This window comes from Pseudophryne corroboree, chromosome 4 (genome assembly GCF_028390025.1).
Source record: "Pseudophryne corroboree isolate aPseCor3 chromosome 4, aPseCor3.hap2, whole genome shotgun sequence".
Classification (NCBI taxonomy): domain Eukaryota; kingdom Metazoa; phylum Chordata; class Amphibia; order Anura; family Myobatrachidae; genus Pseudophryne; species Pseudophryne corroboree.
In genome coordinates, this window is record NC_086447.1 from 758729971 (window position 1) to 758748787 (window position 18817).

General features: G+C 49.0%; 1 long non-coding RNA gene across 3 annotated transcripts in view; it reads left to right on the forward strand.

The window, feature by feature from the left end:
• Positions 1 to 4349: 4349 nt before the first annotated feature.
• Positions 4350 to 18817, forward strand: part of LOC134911754 (uncharacterized) — a 53471-nt gene continuing 39003 nt past the window's right edge. Inside the window, exons 1-2 of one of the 3 annotated variants that reach the window (XR_010176815.1) lie at positions 4350 to 4435; positions 5513 to 5608. This is a non-coding gene — a long non-coding RNA (uncharacterized LOC134911754). Of the gene's footprint in view, positions 4436 to 4482; positions 5609 to 18817 lie in introns of those variants that run through there. The other 2 variants (XR_010176816.1, XR_010176814.1) reach the window with 2 other exon arrangements.

An 18817-nucleotide genomic window follows, 5' to 3' on the forward strand; every position in this document is an offset into this window, starting at 1 on the left:
GAGAAACGGGGGAGTGGTTGGGCAAACGCTGGGTGTGTTTGTGACGTCAAACCAGGAACGAAAAGGACTGAGCTGGTCGCAATGGCTGAGTAAGTCTGGAGCTGCTCAGAAACTGCTAAGAAATTTCTATTTGCAATTCTGCTAATCTTTCGTTCGCACTTCTGCTAAGCTAAGATACATTCCCGGAGGGCGGCGGCTTAGCGTGTGCAATGCTGCTAAAAGCAGCTAGCGAGCGAACAACTCGGAATGACCCCCATTGTGCATGTCACAACCCTGACTAAGGGGTCTATTTACTAAGTCTTGGATGATGATAATGTGGATGGAGATAAAGAACCAACCAATCAGCTCCTAACTGCCATGTCACAGGCTGGATTTGAAAAATGACAGCTATGAGTTGATTGGCTGGTACTTTATCTCCGTCCACGTTATCTCCATCCAAGGCTTAGTAAATAGACCCCTATATTTCTTTTGTTTTATGTCTCACCTCTGCCATCACTCCTGCAGTTCAGCACACAAGCTGCAGTCTGTGTTTCCTGCTGCTGATAACTCTTGATTAGTCACCTGTGTGAGAATTTATCTGTGAGAGTAATTTGCAGGATTCTGTGTTCAGCAGCTGGTTTCTCTGCTCATTGCGCTTAGTTATCAGTGAAGTCTACAGATGCTACCTTTGCACAGCATTCTGTGTATAATCTTAAGTGTGATCCTCCATAGTGCTCCGCTTCCTGGTGTTTGGGTCTAAACCAAAGTTCCCTCCAAAACCAGTCATAGACATCACTATCTTGGTTCCAGCCAGCTGACTCTCTTCTGTCTAATTCTGTCCAGTCTGGTGCTCAGCTGACACCACCAGCCAATCCAGAACAACCCAGGGGTATAAAGCTTCCTGCTATCCAGGGCACAGGTTACCAGTTCCATAAGTCACACAGCCTTGTAGCTGCACTCCTCTGTGTTCATAGATATTGCCTTAGAACCTGCTATCCTTTGTGTCTCAGTATTCCAGTCCGGTTGCAGTCCGGATCCATTCCAGTCACGTTCCACTCCAGTCCTGCTCCACTCTAATCCGGTTCTAGTCTGGTTCCATGCCAGTTCCATTCTAGTCTGGTTCCAGTCTGGTTCCACTCCAGTCTGGTCCAGTTCAAGTCTGGTTCCACTTCAGTCCGGTTTCACTCCAGTCCGGGTCTAGTCCAGAAGTGTCATTCTATTTCCAGCCCAGTCAGCACTCCTTCAGTCCAGTTTCACTCCAGTCCGGTTCTAGTCCAGAAGTGTCATCATTCCAGTTCCATCCCAGTGAGCAGACTTTCAGTCCAGTTCGGTACCAGTTCTATTCAAGAAGTGTCATAATTCCGGGTCCAAGCTGGTCAGCACTCCAGTCCAGTTTCAGATCTATATCTCCAGTGATATTATTCCAGTTCCAGCCCAGGTAACCCAGTCAAGGGGCCGCAACTAGCCTGCCTGGTGGATGCAGTCAATATACCTGCTGTCAGGATCCCAGTGTTCAGGAGACCGATGCCTGAATCCTAACAGCCATCATTTTACCATTGCCCAGAATCCCACCACCAACCGAGTGGCAATAGAACCTGTGGCGAGGGACATGAGCCACTGGGCCCGATGCATGGTGAGCTCAGTGAGACTGCGAAGGGACTCGCTGCCAGGATTCGATATAGTGACAGCCAGCAGATGGGATTTCATATGTATCCCCTGCATGGTACAGCCAAACCCAAATCTCCTTGTGGGGATCCCTGGAGAAGACCACCGGTAGGGTAAGACTCTGCACCCCTGCTCTGGGTTCAATCAAAAACCTGGTGCTAGTTCATCCGAATCTTCCCTATCCTCAAGTCTCTCTTTGACCTCATGAGCAAGAACTATATCAAACCCAGTGCCGTAACTAGACATTTTAGCGCTATGTGCAAGAAACAGCATCAGCGCCCCCACCACCACCAAATATAAAATAGGCCAATGCGCGCCGTAGGTGCACACCAAAATTATAGGGCATGGCTTCATGGGGAAGGAGCATGGCCACATAGCTCCCTTTTACACAGTACGGCAGGCAGAGCTCCCCTTTACACAGTATGGCAGGCAGAGCTCCCTTTTACACAGTACGGCAGGTAGAGTCCCCTTTTACACATTAGGCAGGTAGAGTCCCCCTTTTACACAGTACGGCAGGCAGAGTCCCCTTTACACATAAGGCAGGCAGAGTCCCCCTTTGTTCTAGAGAGTGTGAGAGTGAGAGTGTGTCTCGTATCACCTGTTGGGGCGATACAGCATCCATGACTACCAGGCGCAGACACTCAGTTACAGGCGCTCCTTTTCCAGTGCTGAGGCAGGTCTCACTAGCAGCATCAGTAGAGGCACCGTCGGCTCATTCATGTGTGCAGGCAGCGAAGGAACACTCCCACTCCCTCTCGACTGCTGAGGTGGATCTCACTGGCAGCATCAGTAGAGGCAGTGCGGCTCATTCGAGGGTGTAGGCGGCTAAAGGAGCGCTCCCACTCCCTCTCCATTTCAAAGGCGGCTGCGTGGCTCACAGGCAGCTTTACCGCACGACAGGCTGTTTATTGCCAAATGGCGCCCACGGCACCGCTCCCCATCCCTAACAGAGGTGGCGGCTGGAGACAGGCGACGGCAGACAGCGGAAATCTCACTCCTCCATCACTGAATAAAACGGCCAAACGTAGAGATGTGCTGCCAGATGGTGCGCCTTCAGTGCAGTTGCACTGTGGGCAAGGCACCATCGGCACACACCTAGTTATGGCCCTGATCAAACCATCAAGCTTTCGTCACAGTACAGCTCCAAGCACTAATACCTCTGTCACAGGTTTGGAGTCATCCAAATACCAAACCCAGACAGTGCACAGTAATAATACGTGTAATATTTATTTGTGAACAAGGAAGAGTATCAACCATATAGATTACTGCAATTTGCCACTTTATATTAATGTATTTGGCTGCAGAATAATCTCACCAGCAATAAAATATTTGAGAAATATGGCTCTTTGGGTGGATCTCATGATATTTAGCACCAGTGTCTGCATTGGTACACAACTTTGAGCAACTACAGCTGATTCAGAGCTGTATTTATCTCAGTTAAATTCATGATCAGTTTCTTTATCAGGACACTTAAGGTGTGTACACACGGTAAGATATTTTCTTCCGATTCTGACTATATAGTCAGAATCGGAAGAAAATATAGTGCAGATCGCAAGGTGACAGTCACCTTGCGATCCCGATCCGATGCCGATGCGCGGCCCCGCGCGGTCGGCATCGGAAGAAAAAATAGGCTGTGCAGGCAAGTCAATCCTGACTATCTCTATAGAAGAGATAGTCAGGATTGAAATCGCACATAGCCAGCATCGCAAGCACAGTTATTATGTGCTTGCGATACTGGCTAAGTGCCGACCCGGCCCCCTGTCGCACGGTGAGAATCGGATAAGTCCGAATCTCACCGTGTGTATGCACCCTTACATCAGAAGATAAAGGTTAGTGCTGGCTATATTCCTTTACCTTTTGTGAACAGTAAGAAGCCCCCATCTTCTTCTCCAGCTGCTCTCTAAATTCTCAAAGTTAGCTTGTATATTTAACATAGCGGCTAAGGTTTTCTTTTTTTCTGTTTTTGGTTTTTCTCCCATGGCTTCACATCTAAGGGAGAGAAAGAAAACATTTGTCAATTGCTTTGCCATAATTATTATGATTCCTGTAGTTAATCCTTGAAAATATAAATACATGTGATTAAACTATTTCTTTCCAGTGGAAATTTAATTATTACACATTTCAAGAATGATACAACAGTAGTTACTAATATAATTTTAGAGTACTTCATTATTCTTATTTATTTTTTTAACACGGGTTCTAAGTGCTCTCATCATTTCTGGCAACTGATTACACCAAACACCATGTTACCCGTGGAATTATATTACAATTGTTGTATCTGATAGTATGACAAATTCTAAATAAATTCAGAGGCCCATTAAGGTGCTGCAGTAAATTTTGGCATAATTGGCTATATTGATCTCTCTCTTTCTCTCTCTTACTATTACTGTATTTGACATATTTGACCAAAAGGTTAAGAACTGTGGATTAAAAAATGTATACAAACAAATGTACTTATGGCAAGATGAGAAACAAAATTAAAATGTAGACCTTTAAAAACAAAATCAATAATTTAAATAAGAGTTTGCACAACTTAGAAAAGGAAGATAAGATGAAAGTCAGAAGCATAACAGGAATTTACAGAGTCCTACACTTGTTATAGCTTATATTTGAAGAATGGAATGACTGAGATAGGAGTGGAGAGGGTTAAACATACACTGTACATAGGCTAGGGATGACTCTGTGGGGACATGTGACTAGCCATCCAATAGGGATGCTGGGATTCAGGAGCTAGCTGATTGATATAGTCTGGGAAGAGGAGTCTTCCTTTATTTCTTGTTCTTTGGCAGGGGTAAGTTCAGTGGTTTTCCTCTGCTTTTGAGCTTGTTATTGGGTTTGTTGCTACCTTAGGATTAGGGTAGGTTCAGTATTCATTTCACATAGTATTGCCTTACCCTCCCTGCTGTGCTTCATGGCTTTGCCGTGCCCCCCCCCCCCCCGGCTTAGCTGCAGCCCTTAATGAGCCCTTTCTGTCCTCCCCTGCTCTCCCTGCCGCTCCCACGCCTGCAGTGACTCAGCCGGGCGGTGTAAGGGCGGTCACGGCTTCCCAGGCCTCTGCCTCCTTGCTGGGGGGAGCGGGACTCGGCGGAGGATGCCGGCGGCGGGAGGTGGGGGCTTTGTCCAGGCAAGCGGCTGACGCTGTCCGGGCCCTGTCGGAGGCTCTGACATGTGAGAGGGCGCATTGTAGGCACTCGGCGGCTTACAGCTGCCTGGAGAGCCCCTCACCTAGTGAGGATTGGAGGTCAGGAGTTCGTGCCTCCCTGGGTTTCCGTAGGTCTGCGGAGCTTGGGGGGCGGCGCAGTAGGGAGGGACGGGTAGGTTTTAGCAGTGTGGCTCCTGCTACAGCTGTCAAGGGCTTGCGGGGCGGAGACAGGGCTGTGAGGGACGGCAGCCATTTTGGTGAACGGAGGCCTGGGACTGATGGTGCTGCTGTGAGCAGTTGTTCCTCCCGTGGCTCCCATGATGCAGGGGCTGTATCTCCCACTCCTGTTACTGCACCCTCTACCTCTGGCCAGGCGGGCAGTGGCCATAGGGGGGCAAGGGCACCCTCCAGAACTCAGGCTTGCGCTGATCCAAGTCAGTTGCCTGCTGTTTTTGACCCCTCCCAGTTGTCTGTCGCTTTTTCTTCGGTGGCGGTTGCTCTAGCTCCCTTAATGTTGGCCATGTCGCCGAGCTTGGGCGGCCCTGGCCGTATGGGGCGGGGTTCTAGGGTTGTTGCAGGTGGTGCTACTCCTGGGGTCTCCCAGTTTATGAGGGCATTTGGGGTCATGGGGTCGGCTGTGGCCTAGTTGGATGGTGATTCAACTGCAGGGACTGGGGCTCTACCAGTGCTAGCTAAGGCGTCCTTGTCTCCTGGCTCCGGGGCCAGATTTCCATTGTTTTTCAGAACCAGAGGAGGACTTGAGTGTGCGGCTGGACAGCGAGAATGATTTTGCACCTTGGGTTGATCAGCCGGAGGCGTCAGGTGAGGAGTCTGTCTTGGTACTGTCGCACGCTTTTTCCTCGTCTGTATCTTGGACCAGTTCCTCTTCCTCTTTCTCATCCTCATCTTCTCTCGGTTCTACTGTTAGTAACGCAGCAAGGGCCCGCAAGCGTGCGGCTAAATATGCAAACAAAGAGGTGGGCAAGCGTGAACACCGCACTAAGTGCAAGAGAACTGCTGAGCTTTCCCGCAGGGAACGGAAGCGGTGCAACCTGCCTGGAGTCGTACATTGTGACTACACGGCGGTGTTGCGTGGGTTGCGTGAGAGCTGCTGTAGGAAAATTCAAAAGGGCGATTTTGTTGATATGTTCACGTTGACCGATGAGGCGAAAAATCTTATGATGCTTGGTTGGCAGGGTTCTATGTCTTCGCAGCCTGTTATTTCAAAGATCGTCCAGGTGAACACATCAAAATAATCCACTACATACACATGATTCACGACATGCAACGCAGGTATTAGGGTGTCGCCTGGAGGATGTATGACGACCAGTTAAGGCGCAAGCAGGATTGTTTGAGAGTCATGGACTTCGGCTGTAAAGATGTTGAGTTATGGATGGAGGTTTCCAGGGTACAGCAGGACAAGAAGGAGGGCCCGCGGGGGTTGCCCCCGGGGGTTAACGGAGCTTCGGGAGGCTCCCCAAGCAAGGGATTCATTCAGACCCGATCGCACTCTGCCTTTTTCTCAGCCGTGCAATCGGGCCTGAACAGTGCTCGCGCAAGGTCTACAATGCATAGGCGCATTGGCTGCCGGCGACAGACGTAGCTGGGCAGGGAGGGAAATAATGAAGACAGCGTTCGCAGTGGTAAACGCAAGAAGATTTACAGTAGAGGCTGTCCGAGGGTGTCAACTCACCATTTTCTGGGAGTGTCCAGGAAAACGCAGGCGTGTCCGGCTGTTTCCAGGGAGGGTTCCTGACGTCAGCTCCAGCAAGGATCATTGCAGTGGCTGAGTAAGTCTTGAGGTGTGTAGAGACTGCACAAACTTTTTGTTTGTGCAGCTCTCTGCACAAGCAAACGCACCCCTGCATAGCCAAAACCCCTCCCCTGTAGGCGGCGATTACCTGGTTGCAGCAGTGCAAAAAATAGCCTGCGTGCGACCAGGTCTGAATTAGGCCCATGGCGGTTCGGGGCACCTAGTTGTTCGCAACGGCCGGGGCCAGCGAAAGGCAAATGTTTTGCCTTCAATAACTCTGCGTGTCCTGTTAGGCAATGGTGTCGTTTTCAACACCTCTGCTTGCTTTGTGGCAGGGCCCACCCTGCCTCTAACTGCTTTCGAGCTGGGCGCTCTGCCCTGAGAGCAGGCAATCCCATTTTTAGTCCTAAAATTTGGACCGAGGTCACTGGATGACTAAGCAAAGCGACCCAAGAGGGCAGCACAAACACCTGGCCCATCTAGGAGTGGCACTGCAGTGTCAGACAGGATGGCACTTAAAAAAATTGGCCCCAAACAGCACATGATGCAAAGAAAAATAAGAATTTACTTACCGATAATTCTATTTCTCGTAGTCCGTAGTGGATGCTGGGGACTCCGTCAGGACCATGGGGTTTAGCGGCTCCGCAGGAGACGGGGCACAATAATAAGAGCTTTAGGATCAGGTGGTGTGCACTGGCTCCTCCCCCTATGACCCTCCTCCAAGCCTCAGTTAGGATACTGTGCCCGGACGAGCGTGCATAATAAGGAAGGATATTGAATCCCGGGTAAGACTCATACCAGCCACACCAATCACACCATACAACCTGTGATCTGAACCCAGTTAACAGTATGATAACAACGAAGGAGCCTCTGAAAAGATGGCTCACAACAAGAATAACCCGATTTTTGTAACAATAACTATGTACCAGTATTGCAGACAATCCGCACTTGGGATGGGCGCCCAGCATTCACTACGGACTACGAGAAATAGAATTATCGGTAAGTAAATTCTTATTTTCTCTAACGTCCTAAGTGGATGCTGGGGACTCCGTCAGGACCATGGGGATTATACCAAAGCTCCCAAACGGGCGGGAGAGTGCGGATGACTCTGCAGCACCGAATGAGAGAACTCCAGGTCCTCCTCAGTCAGGGTGTGCCCCTGACCAAGTAGCAGCTCGGCAAAGTTGTAAAGCCGAGACCCCTCGGGCAGCCGCCCAAGATGAGCCCACTTCCTTGTGGAATGGGCTTTTACTGATTTTGGCTGTGGCAAGCCTGCCACAGAATGTGCAAGCTGAATTGTACTACAAATCCAGCGAGCAATCGTCTGCTTAGAAGCAGGAACACCCATCTTGTTGGGTGCATACAGGCTAAACAGCGAGTCAGATTTTCTGACTCCAGTCGTCCTGGAAACATATATTTTCAGGGCCCTGACAACGTCAAGTAACTTGGAGTCCTCCAAGTCCCTAGTAACCGCAGGTACCACAATAGGTTGGTTCATGTGAAAAACAGAAAACACCTTAAGGAGACATTGAGGACGAGTCCTCAATTCTGCCCTGTCAGAATAAAAAATTAAGTAAGGGCTTTTATATGATAAAGCCGCCCATTCTGACACACGCCTGGCTGAAGCCAGGGCTAATAGAATCTTCACCTTCCATGTGAAATATTTTAATTCCACAGTGGTGAGTGGATCCAACCAATGTGACTTTAGGAAACTCAAAACAACATTGAGATCCCAAGGTGCCACTGGGGGCACAAAAGGAGGCTGTATATGCAGTACCCCTTTTACAAACGTCTGAACTTCAGGCACTGAAGCCAGTTCTTTCTGGAAGAAATTCGACAGGGTCGAAATTTGAACCTTAATGGACCCTAATTTTAGGCCCATAGACAGTCCTGTTTTCAGGAAATGTAGGAAACGACCCAGTTGGAATTCCTCTGTAGGGACCTTCTTGGCCTCACATCACGCAACATATTTTCGCCCAATGCAGTGAAAATGTTTTGTGATTACATCCTTCCTGGCTTCGACCAGGGTAGGGATGACTTCATCTGGAATGCCCTTTCAGGATCCGGCGTTCAACTGCCATGCCGTCAAACGCAGCCCCGGTAAGTCTTGGAACAGACAAGGCCCCTGCTGGAGCAGGTCCTCTCTTAAAGGTAGAGGCCACGGTTCTTCCGTGAGCATCTCTTGAAGTTCCGGGTACCAAGTCCTTCTTGACCCATCCGGAACCACGAGTATCGTTCTTACTCATCTCCTTCTTATGATTCTCAGTACTTTTGGTATGAGATGCATAGGAGGGAACACATACCCTGACTGGTACACCCACAGTGTTACCAGAGCGTCCACCGCTATTGCCTGAGGGTCCCTTGACCTGGCGCAATATCTGTCTAGTTTTTTGTTCAGGCGGGACGCCATCATGTCCACCTTTGGTTTTTCCCAACGGTTTACAATCATGTGGAAGACTTCCCGCTGAAATCCCCACTCTCCCGGGTGGAGGTTATGCCTGCTGAGGAAGTCTGCTTCCCAGTTTTCCACTCCCGGAATTAACACTGCTGAGCGTGTTATCACATGATTTTTCGCCCAGCGAAGAATCCTTGCAGTTTCTGCCACTTCCCTCCTGCTTCATGTGCCGCCCTGTCTGTTTACGTGGGCGACTGCTGTGATGTTGTCCCACTGGATCAATACCGGCTGACCTTGAAGCAGAGGTCTTGCTAAGCTTAGAGCCTTGTAAATTGCCCTTAGCTCCAGTATATTTATGTGGAGAGAAGTCTCCAGACTTGATCACACTCCCTGGAAATTTTTTCCTTGTGTGACTGCTCCCCAGCCACTCAGGCTGGCATCCGTGGTCACCAGGACCCAGTCCTGAATGTCGAATCTGCGGCCCTTTCATAGATGAGCACTCTGCAGCCACCGCAGAAGAAAACACCCTTGTCCTTGGAGACAGGGTTATCCGCTGATGCATCTGAAGATGCGATCCGGACCATTTTCCCAGCAGATTCCACTGAAAGGTTCTTGCGTGAAATCTACCGAATGGGATCGCTTTGTAAGAAACCACCATTTTTCACAGGACCCTTGTGCAATGATGCACTGATACTTTTCCTGGTTTTAGGAGGTTCCTGACTAGCTCGGATAACTCCCTGGCCTTCTTCTCCGGGAGAAAACATCCTTTTTTGGACTGTGTCCAGAATCATTCCTAGGAACATTAGACGTGTCGTCGGAAAAGCTGCGATTTTGGAATATTTAGAAACCACTCGTGCTGTCGTAGAACTACTTGAGATAGTGCTACTCCGACCGCCAACTGTTCTCTGGACCTTGCCCTTATCAGGAAAGCGTCCATATTTCTTTTCGGAAGAATCATCATTTCGGCCATTACCATGGTAAAGACCCGGGGTGCCGTGGACAATCCAAACGGCAGCGTCTGAACTGATAGTGACAGTTCTGTACCACGAACCTGAGATACCCTTGGTGAGAAGGGCAAAATTTGGACATGTAGGTAAGCGTCCCTGATATCCAGTGACACCATATCGTCCTGGTTCGCTATCACTGCTCTGAGTGACTCCATCTTGATTTGAACCCTTGTATGTAATTGTTCAAATCTTTTAGATCTCACCAAGCCGTTTGGCTTCAGTACTACAATATAGTGTGGAATAATACCCCTTCCCTTGTTGTAGGAGGGGTACTTTGATTTTCACCTGCTGGGAATACAGCCTGTGAATTTTTTTCCAATACTGCCTCCCTGTCGGAGGGAGACGTTGGTAAAGCAGACTTCAGGAACTTGTGAGGGGAAGACGTCTCGAATTTCCAATGTACACCTGGGATACTACGTGTAGGATCCAGGAGTCCACTTGCGAGTGAGCCCACTGCGTGCTGAAATTCTTGAGATGACCCCCCACCGCACCTGAGTCCGCTTGTATGGCCCCAGCGTCATGCTGCGGACTTGGCAGAAGCTGTGGAGGACTTCTGTTCCTGGGAATGGGCTGCCTGCTGCAGTCTTCTTCCCTTTCCTCTAACCCTGGGCAGATATGACTGGCCTTTTGCCCGCCTGCCTTTATGGGTACGAAAGGACTGAGACTGAAAAGACTGTGTCCTTTTCTGCTGAGATGTGACTTGGGGTAACAAAAGTGGATTTTCCAGCTGTTGCCATGGCCACCAGGTCCGATGGACCGCCCCTTTATACGGCAATACTTCCATGTGCCGTCTGGAATCTGCATCACCTGACCACTGTCGTGTCTATAAACATCGTCTGGCAGATATGGACATCACATCTACTCTTGATGCCAGAATGCAAATATCCCTCTGCGCATCTCGCATATATAGAAATGCATCCTTAAAATGCTCTATAGTCAATAAAATATTGTTCCTGTCAAGGGTATCAATATTTTCAGTCAGGAAATCCGACCAAGCCCCCCCAGCGCTGCACATCCAGGCTGAGGCGATTGCTGGTCGTAGTATAACACCAGTATGTGTGTATATACTTTTTAGGATATTTTTCAGCTTCCTATCAGCTGGCTCCTTAAGGGCGGCCGTATCTGGAGACGGTAACGCCACTTGTTTTTATAAGCGTGTGAGCGCCTTATCCACCCTAAGGTGTGTTTCCCAACTCGCCCTCACTTCTGGCGGGAAAAGGTATACCTCCAATAATTTTCTATCGGAGGAAACCCACGTATCATCACACACTTTAATTTATCTGATTCAGGAAAAACTACAAGTAGATTATTCCCACCCTACATAATACCCTTATTTGTGGTACTTGTAGTATCAGAAATATGTAACACCTCCTTCATTGCCCTTAACATGTAACGTGTGGCCCTAAAGGAAAATACGTTTGTTTCTTCACCGTCGACACTGAAGTCAGTGTCCGTGTCTGTGTCTGTGTCGACCAACTGAGGTAAATGGGCGTTTTTACAAGCCCCTGACGGTGTCTGAGACGCCTGGACAGGTACTAATTTGTTTGCCGGCCGTCTCATGTCGTCAACCGACCTTGCATCGTGTTGACATTATCACGTAATTCCTAAATAAGCCATCCATTCCGGTGTCGACTCCCTAGAGAGTGACATCACCAATACAGGCAATTTGCTCCGCCTCCTCACCAACATCGTCCTCCTACATGTCGACACACACGTACCGACACACAGCACACACACAGGGAATGCTCTGATAGAGGACAGGACCCCACTAGCCCTTTGGGGAGACAGAGGGAGAGTTTGCCAGCACACACCAAAAACGCTATAATTATACAGGGACAACCCCTTATACAAGTGTTTTCCCTTATAGCATTTTCACATATGTAATCATATCGCCAAATAAGTGCCCCCCCTCTCTGTTTTAACCCTGTTTCTGTAGTGCAGTGCAGGGGAGAGCCTGGGAGCCTTCCTCACAGCAGAGCTGAGCAGGAAAATGGCGCCGTGTGCTGAGGAGAATAGGCCCCGCCCCCTAAACCGGCGGGCTCTTCTCCCGGAGTTTGTGAGATCTGGCAGGGGTTAAATACATCCATATAGCCTCAAGGGCTATATGTGATGTATTTTAGCCATAAAAAAGGTATAATACATTGCTGCCCAGGGCGCCCCCCCCAGCGCCCTGCACCCTCAGTGACCGCTGGTATGAAGTGTGCTGACAACAATGGCGCACAGCTGCAGTGCTGTGCGCTACCTTATGAAGACTGAAAGTCTTCTGCCGCCTGTTTCTGGACCTCTTCAACTTCGGCATCTGCAAGGGGGGTCGGCGGCACGGCTCCGGGACGAACCCCAGGGTGAGACCTGTGTTCCGACTCCCTCTGGAGCTAATGGTGTCCAGTAGCCTAAGAAGCAAATCCATCCTGCACGCAGGTGAGTTTACTTCTCTCCCCTAAGTCCCTCGTAGCAGTGAGCCTGTTGCCAGCAGGACTCACTGAAAATAAAAAACCTAACTTAAACTTTTATTCTAAGCAGCTCAGGAGAGCCACCTAGATTGCACCCTTCTCGGCCGGGCACAAGAATCTAACTGAGGCTTGGAGGAGGGTCATAGGGGGAGGAGCCAGTGCACACCACCTGATCCTAAAGCTTTTATTATTGTGCCCTGTCTCCTGCGGAGCCGCTAAACCCCATGGTCCTGACGGAGTCCCCAGCATCCACTTAGGACGTTAGAGAAAGAGAAAAAGAGGTGCACTGTGGTCGCTGGACGGCTAAGCTAAGCGACACAAACACCTCAATATCACAGGAATTATTTGTTCTAATTAATGGTATTATTGTTCCAAATCACTGGAAGAAAATGACAAAATCACTGGAATTATTTGTTCTAATCAATGGTATTATTGGTCCAAATCACTGGAAGAAAATGACAAAATCACTGGAATTATTCGTTCTAATCAATGGTATTATTGGTCCAAATCACTGGAAGAATGACAAAATCACTGGAATTATTCGTTCTAATCAATGGAATTATTCGTAAACATTTGTAGAAAGTCGCTGCTTTCTGATTACAGAAATGCTCAGATATTCCTGCGAATCCACAATCCCTTACCAGAGGAAAAAGAAATTGAGTAACCGTTGTTTGAGAACGTTTGTTCTCTTTCCCTTACAAAAGAATAAACCACTTTCCAAGAAGACTGACGTTTTTGGGATTATGGAGACATAATGTTTTTGAATATAAATCCTAAAGCAGGTGGTGTATTGGAGCAAAAGAGTGCAAGAGACCAGCCATGCAGTTTCTGAAATATTATGACAAAATGTTACTGTATTTCATAAGCACTCATTCCTAACTCTGCTAAGTACTGTTTGGTATACTGTATCTGGCTTCCATGAGGTAGTTGTCCATTATTTCATCTTCCATTAACCTATTTGAAAGCGGTAGAAGTTATCAATTATTTTTTCTTTCCCCCCCCCCCCCCCCTATTTTTAATTTCTCTATCGTCCTAGTGGATGCTGGGGTTCCTGAAAGGACCATGGGGAATAGCGGCTCTGCAGGAGACAGGGCACAAAAAGTAAAGCTTTATGATCAGGTGGTGTGTACTGGCTCCTCCCCCTATGACCCTCCTCCAAGCCTCAGTTAGGTTTTTGTGCCCGTCCGAGAAGGGTGCAATCTAGGTGGCTCTCCTAAAGAGCTGCTTAGAAAAGTTTAGCTTAGGTTTTTTTATTTTACAGTGAGTCCTGCTGGCAACAGGATCACTGCAACGAGGGACTTAGGGGAGAAGAAGTGAACTCACCTGCGTGCAGGATGGATTGGCTTCTTTGGCTACTGGACATTAGCTCCAGAGGGACGATCACAGGTACAGCCTGGATGGTCACCGGAGCCTCGCCGCCGGCCCCCTTGCAGATGCTGAAAAGAGAAGAAGGTCCAGAATCGGCGGCAGAAGACTCCTCAGTCTTCTTAAGGTAGCGCACAGCACTGCAGCTGTGCGCCATTGCTCTCAGCACACTTCACACGGCAGTCACTGAGGGTGCAGGGCGCTGGAGGGGGGCGCCCTGGGAAGCAATGTAAACCTATTTTTTGGCATAAAATACCTCACATATAGCCTCCGGGGGCTATATGGAGATATTTATCCCCTGCCAGAATCCGTTAAAGAGCGGGAGACGAGCCTGCCGAAAAAGGGGCGGGGCCTATCTCCTCAGCACACAGCGCCATTTTCCTCACACAGCTCCGCTGGTCAGGAAGGCTCCCAGGCTCTCCCCTGCACTGCACTACAGAAACAGGGTAAAACAAGAGAGGGGGGGCAAAATTGTGGCAAAATTATATATATTAAAGCAGCTATATAGGGAGCACTTATTATAAGGCTATCCCTGTCATATATAGCGCTTTTGGTGTGTGCTGGCAAACTCTCCCTCTGTCTCCCCAAAGGGCTAGTGGGGTCCTGTCTTCTTTAAGAGCATTCCCTGTGTGTCTGCTGTGTGTCGGTACGTGTGTGTCGACATGTATGAGGACGATATTGGTGTGGAGGCGGAGCAATTGCCAAATATGGGGATGTCACCCCCTAGGGAGTCGACACCAGAATGGATGGCTTTATTTATGGAATTACGGGATAGTGTCAACACGCTAAAGCAGTCGTTTGACGACATGAGACGGCCGGACAATCAATCAGCACCTGTCCAGGCGCCTCAAACACCGTCAGGGGCTGTAAAACGCCCGTTACCTCAGTCGGTCGACACGGACCCAGACACAGGCACTGATTCCAGTGGCGACGGTGACGAATCAACTGTATTTTCCAGTAGGGCCACACGTTATATGATTTTGGCAATGAAGGAGGCGTTACATATTGCTGATACTACAGGTACCACAAAACAGGGTATTATGTGGGGTGTGAAAAAACTACCTATAGTTTTTCCTGAATCAGATGAATTAAATGAGGTGTGTGATGAAGCGTGGGTTGCCCCCGATAAAAAACTGCTAATTTCAAAGAAGTTATTGGCTTTATACCCTTTCCCGCCAGAGGTTAGGGCGCGCTGGGAAACACCTCCTAGGGTGGACAAGGCGCTCACACGCTTATCAAAACAAGTGGCGTTACCCTCTCCTGAGACGGCCGCACTTAAAGATCCAGCAGATAGGAGGATGGAAAATATCCAAAAAAGTATATACACACATACAGGTGTTATACTACGACCAGCTATAGCGACAGCCTGGATGTGCAGTGCTGGGGTAGCTTGGTCAGAGTCCCTGATTGAAAATATTGATACCCTGGATAGGGACAATGTTTTACTGTCTTTAGAGCAAATAAAGGATGCGTTTCTTTATATGCGTGATGCACAGAGGGATATTTGCACACTGGCATCACGGGTAAGTGCTATGTCCATTTCGGCCAGAAGAAGTTTATGGACGCGACAGTGGTCAGGTGATGCGGACTCAAAACGGCATATGGAAGTTTTGCCGTATAAAGGGGAGGAGTTATTTGGTGTTGGTCTATCGGATTTGGTGGCCACGGCTACAGCCGGGAAATCCACCTTTTTACCTCAAGTCACTCCCCAACAGAAAAAGACACCGACTTTTCAGCCGCAGCCCTTTCGTTCCTTTAAAAACAAGAGAGCAAAGGGATATTCATATCTGCCACGAGGCAGAGGAAAGGGGAAGAGACTGCAACAGGCAGCTCCTTCCCAGGAACAGAAGCCCTCCCCCGCTTCTACAAAAGCCTCAGCATGACGCTGGGGCTTCTCAAGCGGACTCGGGGGCGGTCGTCTCAAGAATTTCAGCGCGCAGTGGTCTCACTCGCAGGTGGATCCCTGGATCCTGCAGATAATATCTCAGGGTTACAGGTTGGAACTAGAGACGTCTCCACCTCGCCGTTTCCTGAAGTCTGCTTTACCAACGTCCCCCTCCGACAGGGTGACGGTCTTGGAAGCCATTCACAAGCTGTACTCTCAGCAGGTGATAGTCAAGGTACCCCTTTTACAACAAGGAAAGGGGTATTATTCCACTCTATTTGTGGTACCGAAGCCGGATGGCTCGGTAAGACCTATTCTAAATCTGAAATCCTTGAACCTGTACATAAAAAAGTTCAAGTTCAAGATGGAGTCACTCAGAGCGGTGATAGCGAACCTGGAAGAAGGGGACTTTATGGTCCAGGGGTACCTCAGGTTCGTCGTACAGAACTGTCACTATCAGTTTCAGACGCTGCCGTTTGGATTGTCCACGGCACCTCGGGTCTTTACCAAGGTAATGGCCGAGATGATGATTCTTCTTCGAAGAAAAGGCGTATTAATTATCCCATACTTGGACGATCTCCTAATAAGGGCAAGGTCCAGAGAACAGCTAGAGATGGGACTAGCACGGTCTCAAGAAGTGCTAAAGCAGCACGGGTGGATTCTGAATATTCCAAAATCCCAGTTAATTCCGACAACACGTCTGCTGTTCTTAGGGATGATTCTGGACACGGTTCAGAAAAAGGTTTTTCTCCCGGAGGAAAAAGCCAAGGAGTTATCCGAACTTGTCAGGAACCTCCTAAAACCAGGAAAGGTGTCTGTACATCAATGCACAAGAGTCCTGGGAAAAATGGTGGCTTCTTACGAAGCAATTCCATTCGGCAGATTCCACGCAAGAGTTTTCCAGAGGGATCTGCTGGACAAATGGTCAGGGTCGCATCTTCAGATGCACCAGCGGATAACCCTGTCTCCAAGGACAAGGGTATCTCTTCTGTGGTGGTTGCAGAGTGCTCATCTATTGGAGGGCCGCAGATTCGGCATACAGGATTGGATCCTGGTGACCACGGACGCCAGCCTGAGAGGCTGGGGAGCAGTCACACAAGGAAGAAACTTCCAGGGCGTGTGGTCGAGCCTGGAAACGTCTCTTCACATAAACATTCTGGAACTAAGAGCAATCTACAATGCTCTAAGCCAGGCAGAACCTCTGCTTCAAGGAAAACCGGTGTTGATCCAGTCGGACAACATCACGGCAGTCGCCCATGTAAACAGACAGGGCGGCACAAGAAGCAGGAGTGCAATGGCAGAAGCTGCAAGGATTCTTCGCTGGGCGGAGAATCATGTGATAGCACTGTCAGCAGTGTTCATCCCGGGAGTGGGTCACCCGGGAGAGTGGGGACTTCATCCAGAAGTTTTCCACATGCTTGTAACCCGTTGGGAAAGACCAATGGTGGACATGATGGCGTCTCGCCTCAACAAAAAACTGGACAGGTATTGCGCCAGGTCAAGAGATCCGCAGGCAATAGCTGTGGACGCGCTGGTAACGCCTTGGGTGTACCAGTCGGTGTATGTGTTTCCTCCTCTGCCTCTCATACCAAAAGTATTGAGAATTATACGGCAAAGAGGCGTAAGAACGATACTAGTGGCTCCGGATTGGCCAAGAAGGACTTGGTACCCGGAACTTCAAGAGATGATCACGGAGGATCCGTGGCCTCTACCTCTGAGAAGGGACCTGCTTCAGCAGGGTCCCTGTCTGTTTCAAGACTTACCGCGGCTGCGTTTGACGGCATGGCGGTTGAACGCCGGATCCTAATGGGAAAAGGCATTCCGGAAGAAGTCATTCCTACCTTGATTAAAGCAAGGAAGGAAGTAACCGCGCAACATTATCACCGCATTTGGCGAAAATATGTTGCGTGGTGCGAGGATCGGAGTGCTCCGACGGAGGAATTTCAACTGGGTCGATTCCTACATTTCCTGCAATCAGGATTGTCTATGGGTCTCAAATTGGGATCTATTAAGGTTCAAATTTCGGCCCTGTCAATTTTCTTCCAGAAAGAATTGGCTTCAGTTCCTGAAGTCCAGACCTTTGTTAAGGGAGTACTGCATATACAGCCCCCTGTGGTGCCTCCAGTGGCACCGTGGGATCTCAATGTTGTTTTGGATTTTCTCAAATCTCATTGGTTTGAACCACTAAAAAATGTGGATTTTAAATATCTCACATGGAAAGTGACCATGCTACTAGCCCTGGCTTCGGCCAGGAGAGTGTCAGAACTGGCAGCTTTATCTTACAAAAGCCCATATCTGATTTTCCATTCGGACAGGGCAGAACTGCGGACTCGTCCGCATTTTCTCCCTAAGGTGGTGTCAGCATTTCATCTGAACCAGCCTATTGTAGTGCCTGCGGCTACAAGCGACTTGGAGGACTCCAAGTTTTTGGACGTTGTCAGAGTTTTAAAAATATACATTTCAAGGACAGCTGGAGTCAGGAAATCTGACTCACTGTTTATACTATATGCTCCCAACAAGTTGGGCGCTCCTGCGTCTAAGCAGACTATTGCGCGCTGGATTTGTAGTACGATTCAGCTTGCACATTCTGTGGCAGGCCTGCCACAGCCAAAATCGGTAAATGCCCACTCCACAAGGAAGGTGGGTTCTTCTTAGGCGGCTGCCCGAGGGGTCTCGGCATTACAACTCTGCCGAGCGGCTACGTGGTCGGGGGAGAACACGTTTGTAAAATTCTACAAATTTGATACCCTGGCTAAGGAGGACCTGGAGTTCTCTCATTCGGTGCTGCAGAGTCATCCGCACTCTCCCGCCAGTTTGGGAGCTTTGGTATAATCCCCATGGTCCTTTCAGGAACCCCAGCATCCACTAGGACGATAGAGAAAATAAGAATTTACTTACCGATAATTCTATTTCTCGGAGTCCGTAGTGGATGCTGGGCGCCCATCCCAAGTGCGGATTATCTGCAATAATTGTACATAGTTATTGTTACCTAAATCGGGTTATTGTTGTAGGGAGCCATCTTTCAGAGGCTCCTCTGTTATCATACTGTTAACTGGGTTTAGATCACAGGTTGTACGGTGTGATTGGTGTGGCTGGTATGAGTCTTACCCGGGATTCATAAATCCTTCCTTATTGTGTACGCTCGTCCGGGCACAGTATCCTAACTGAGGCTTGGA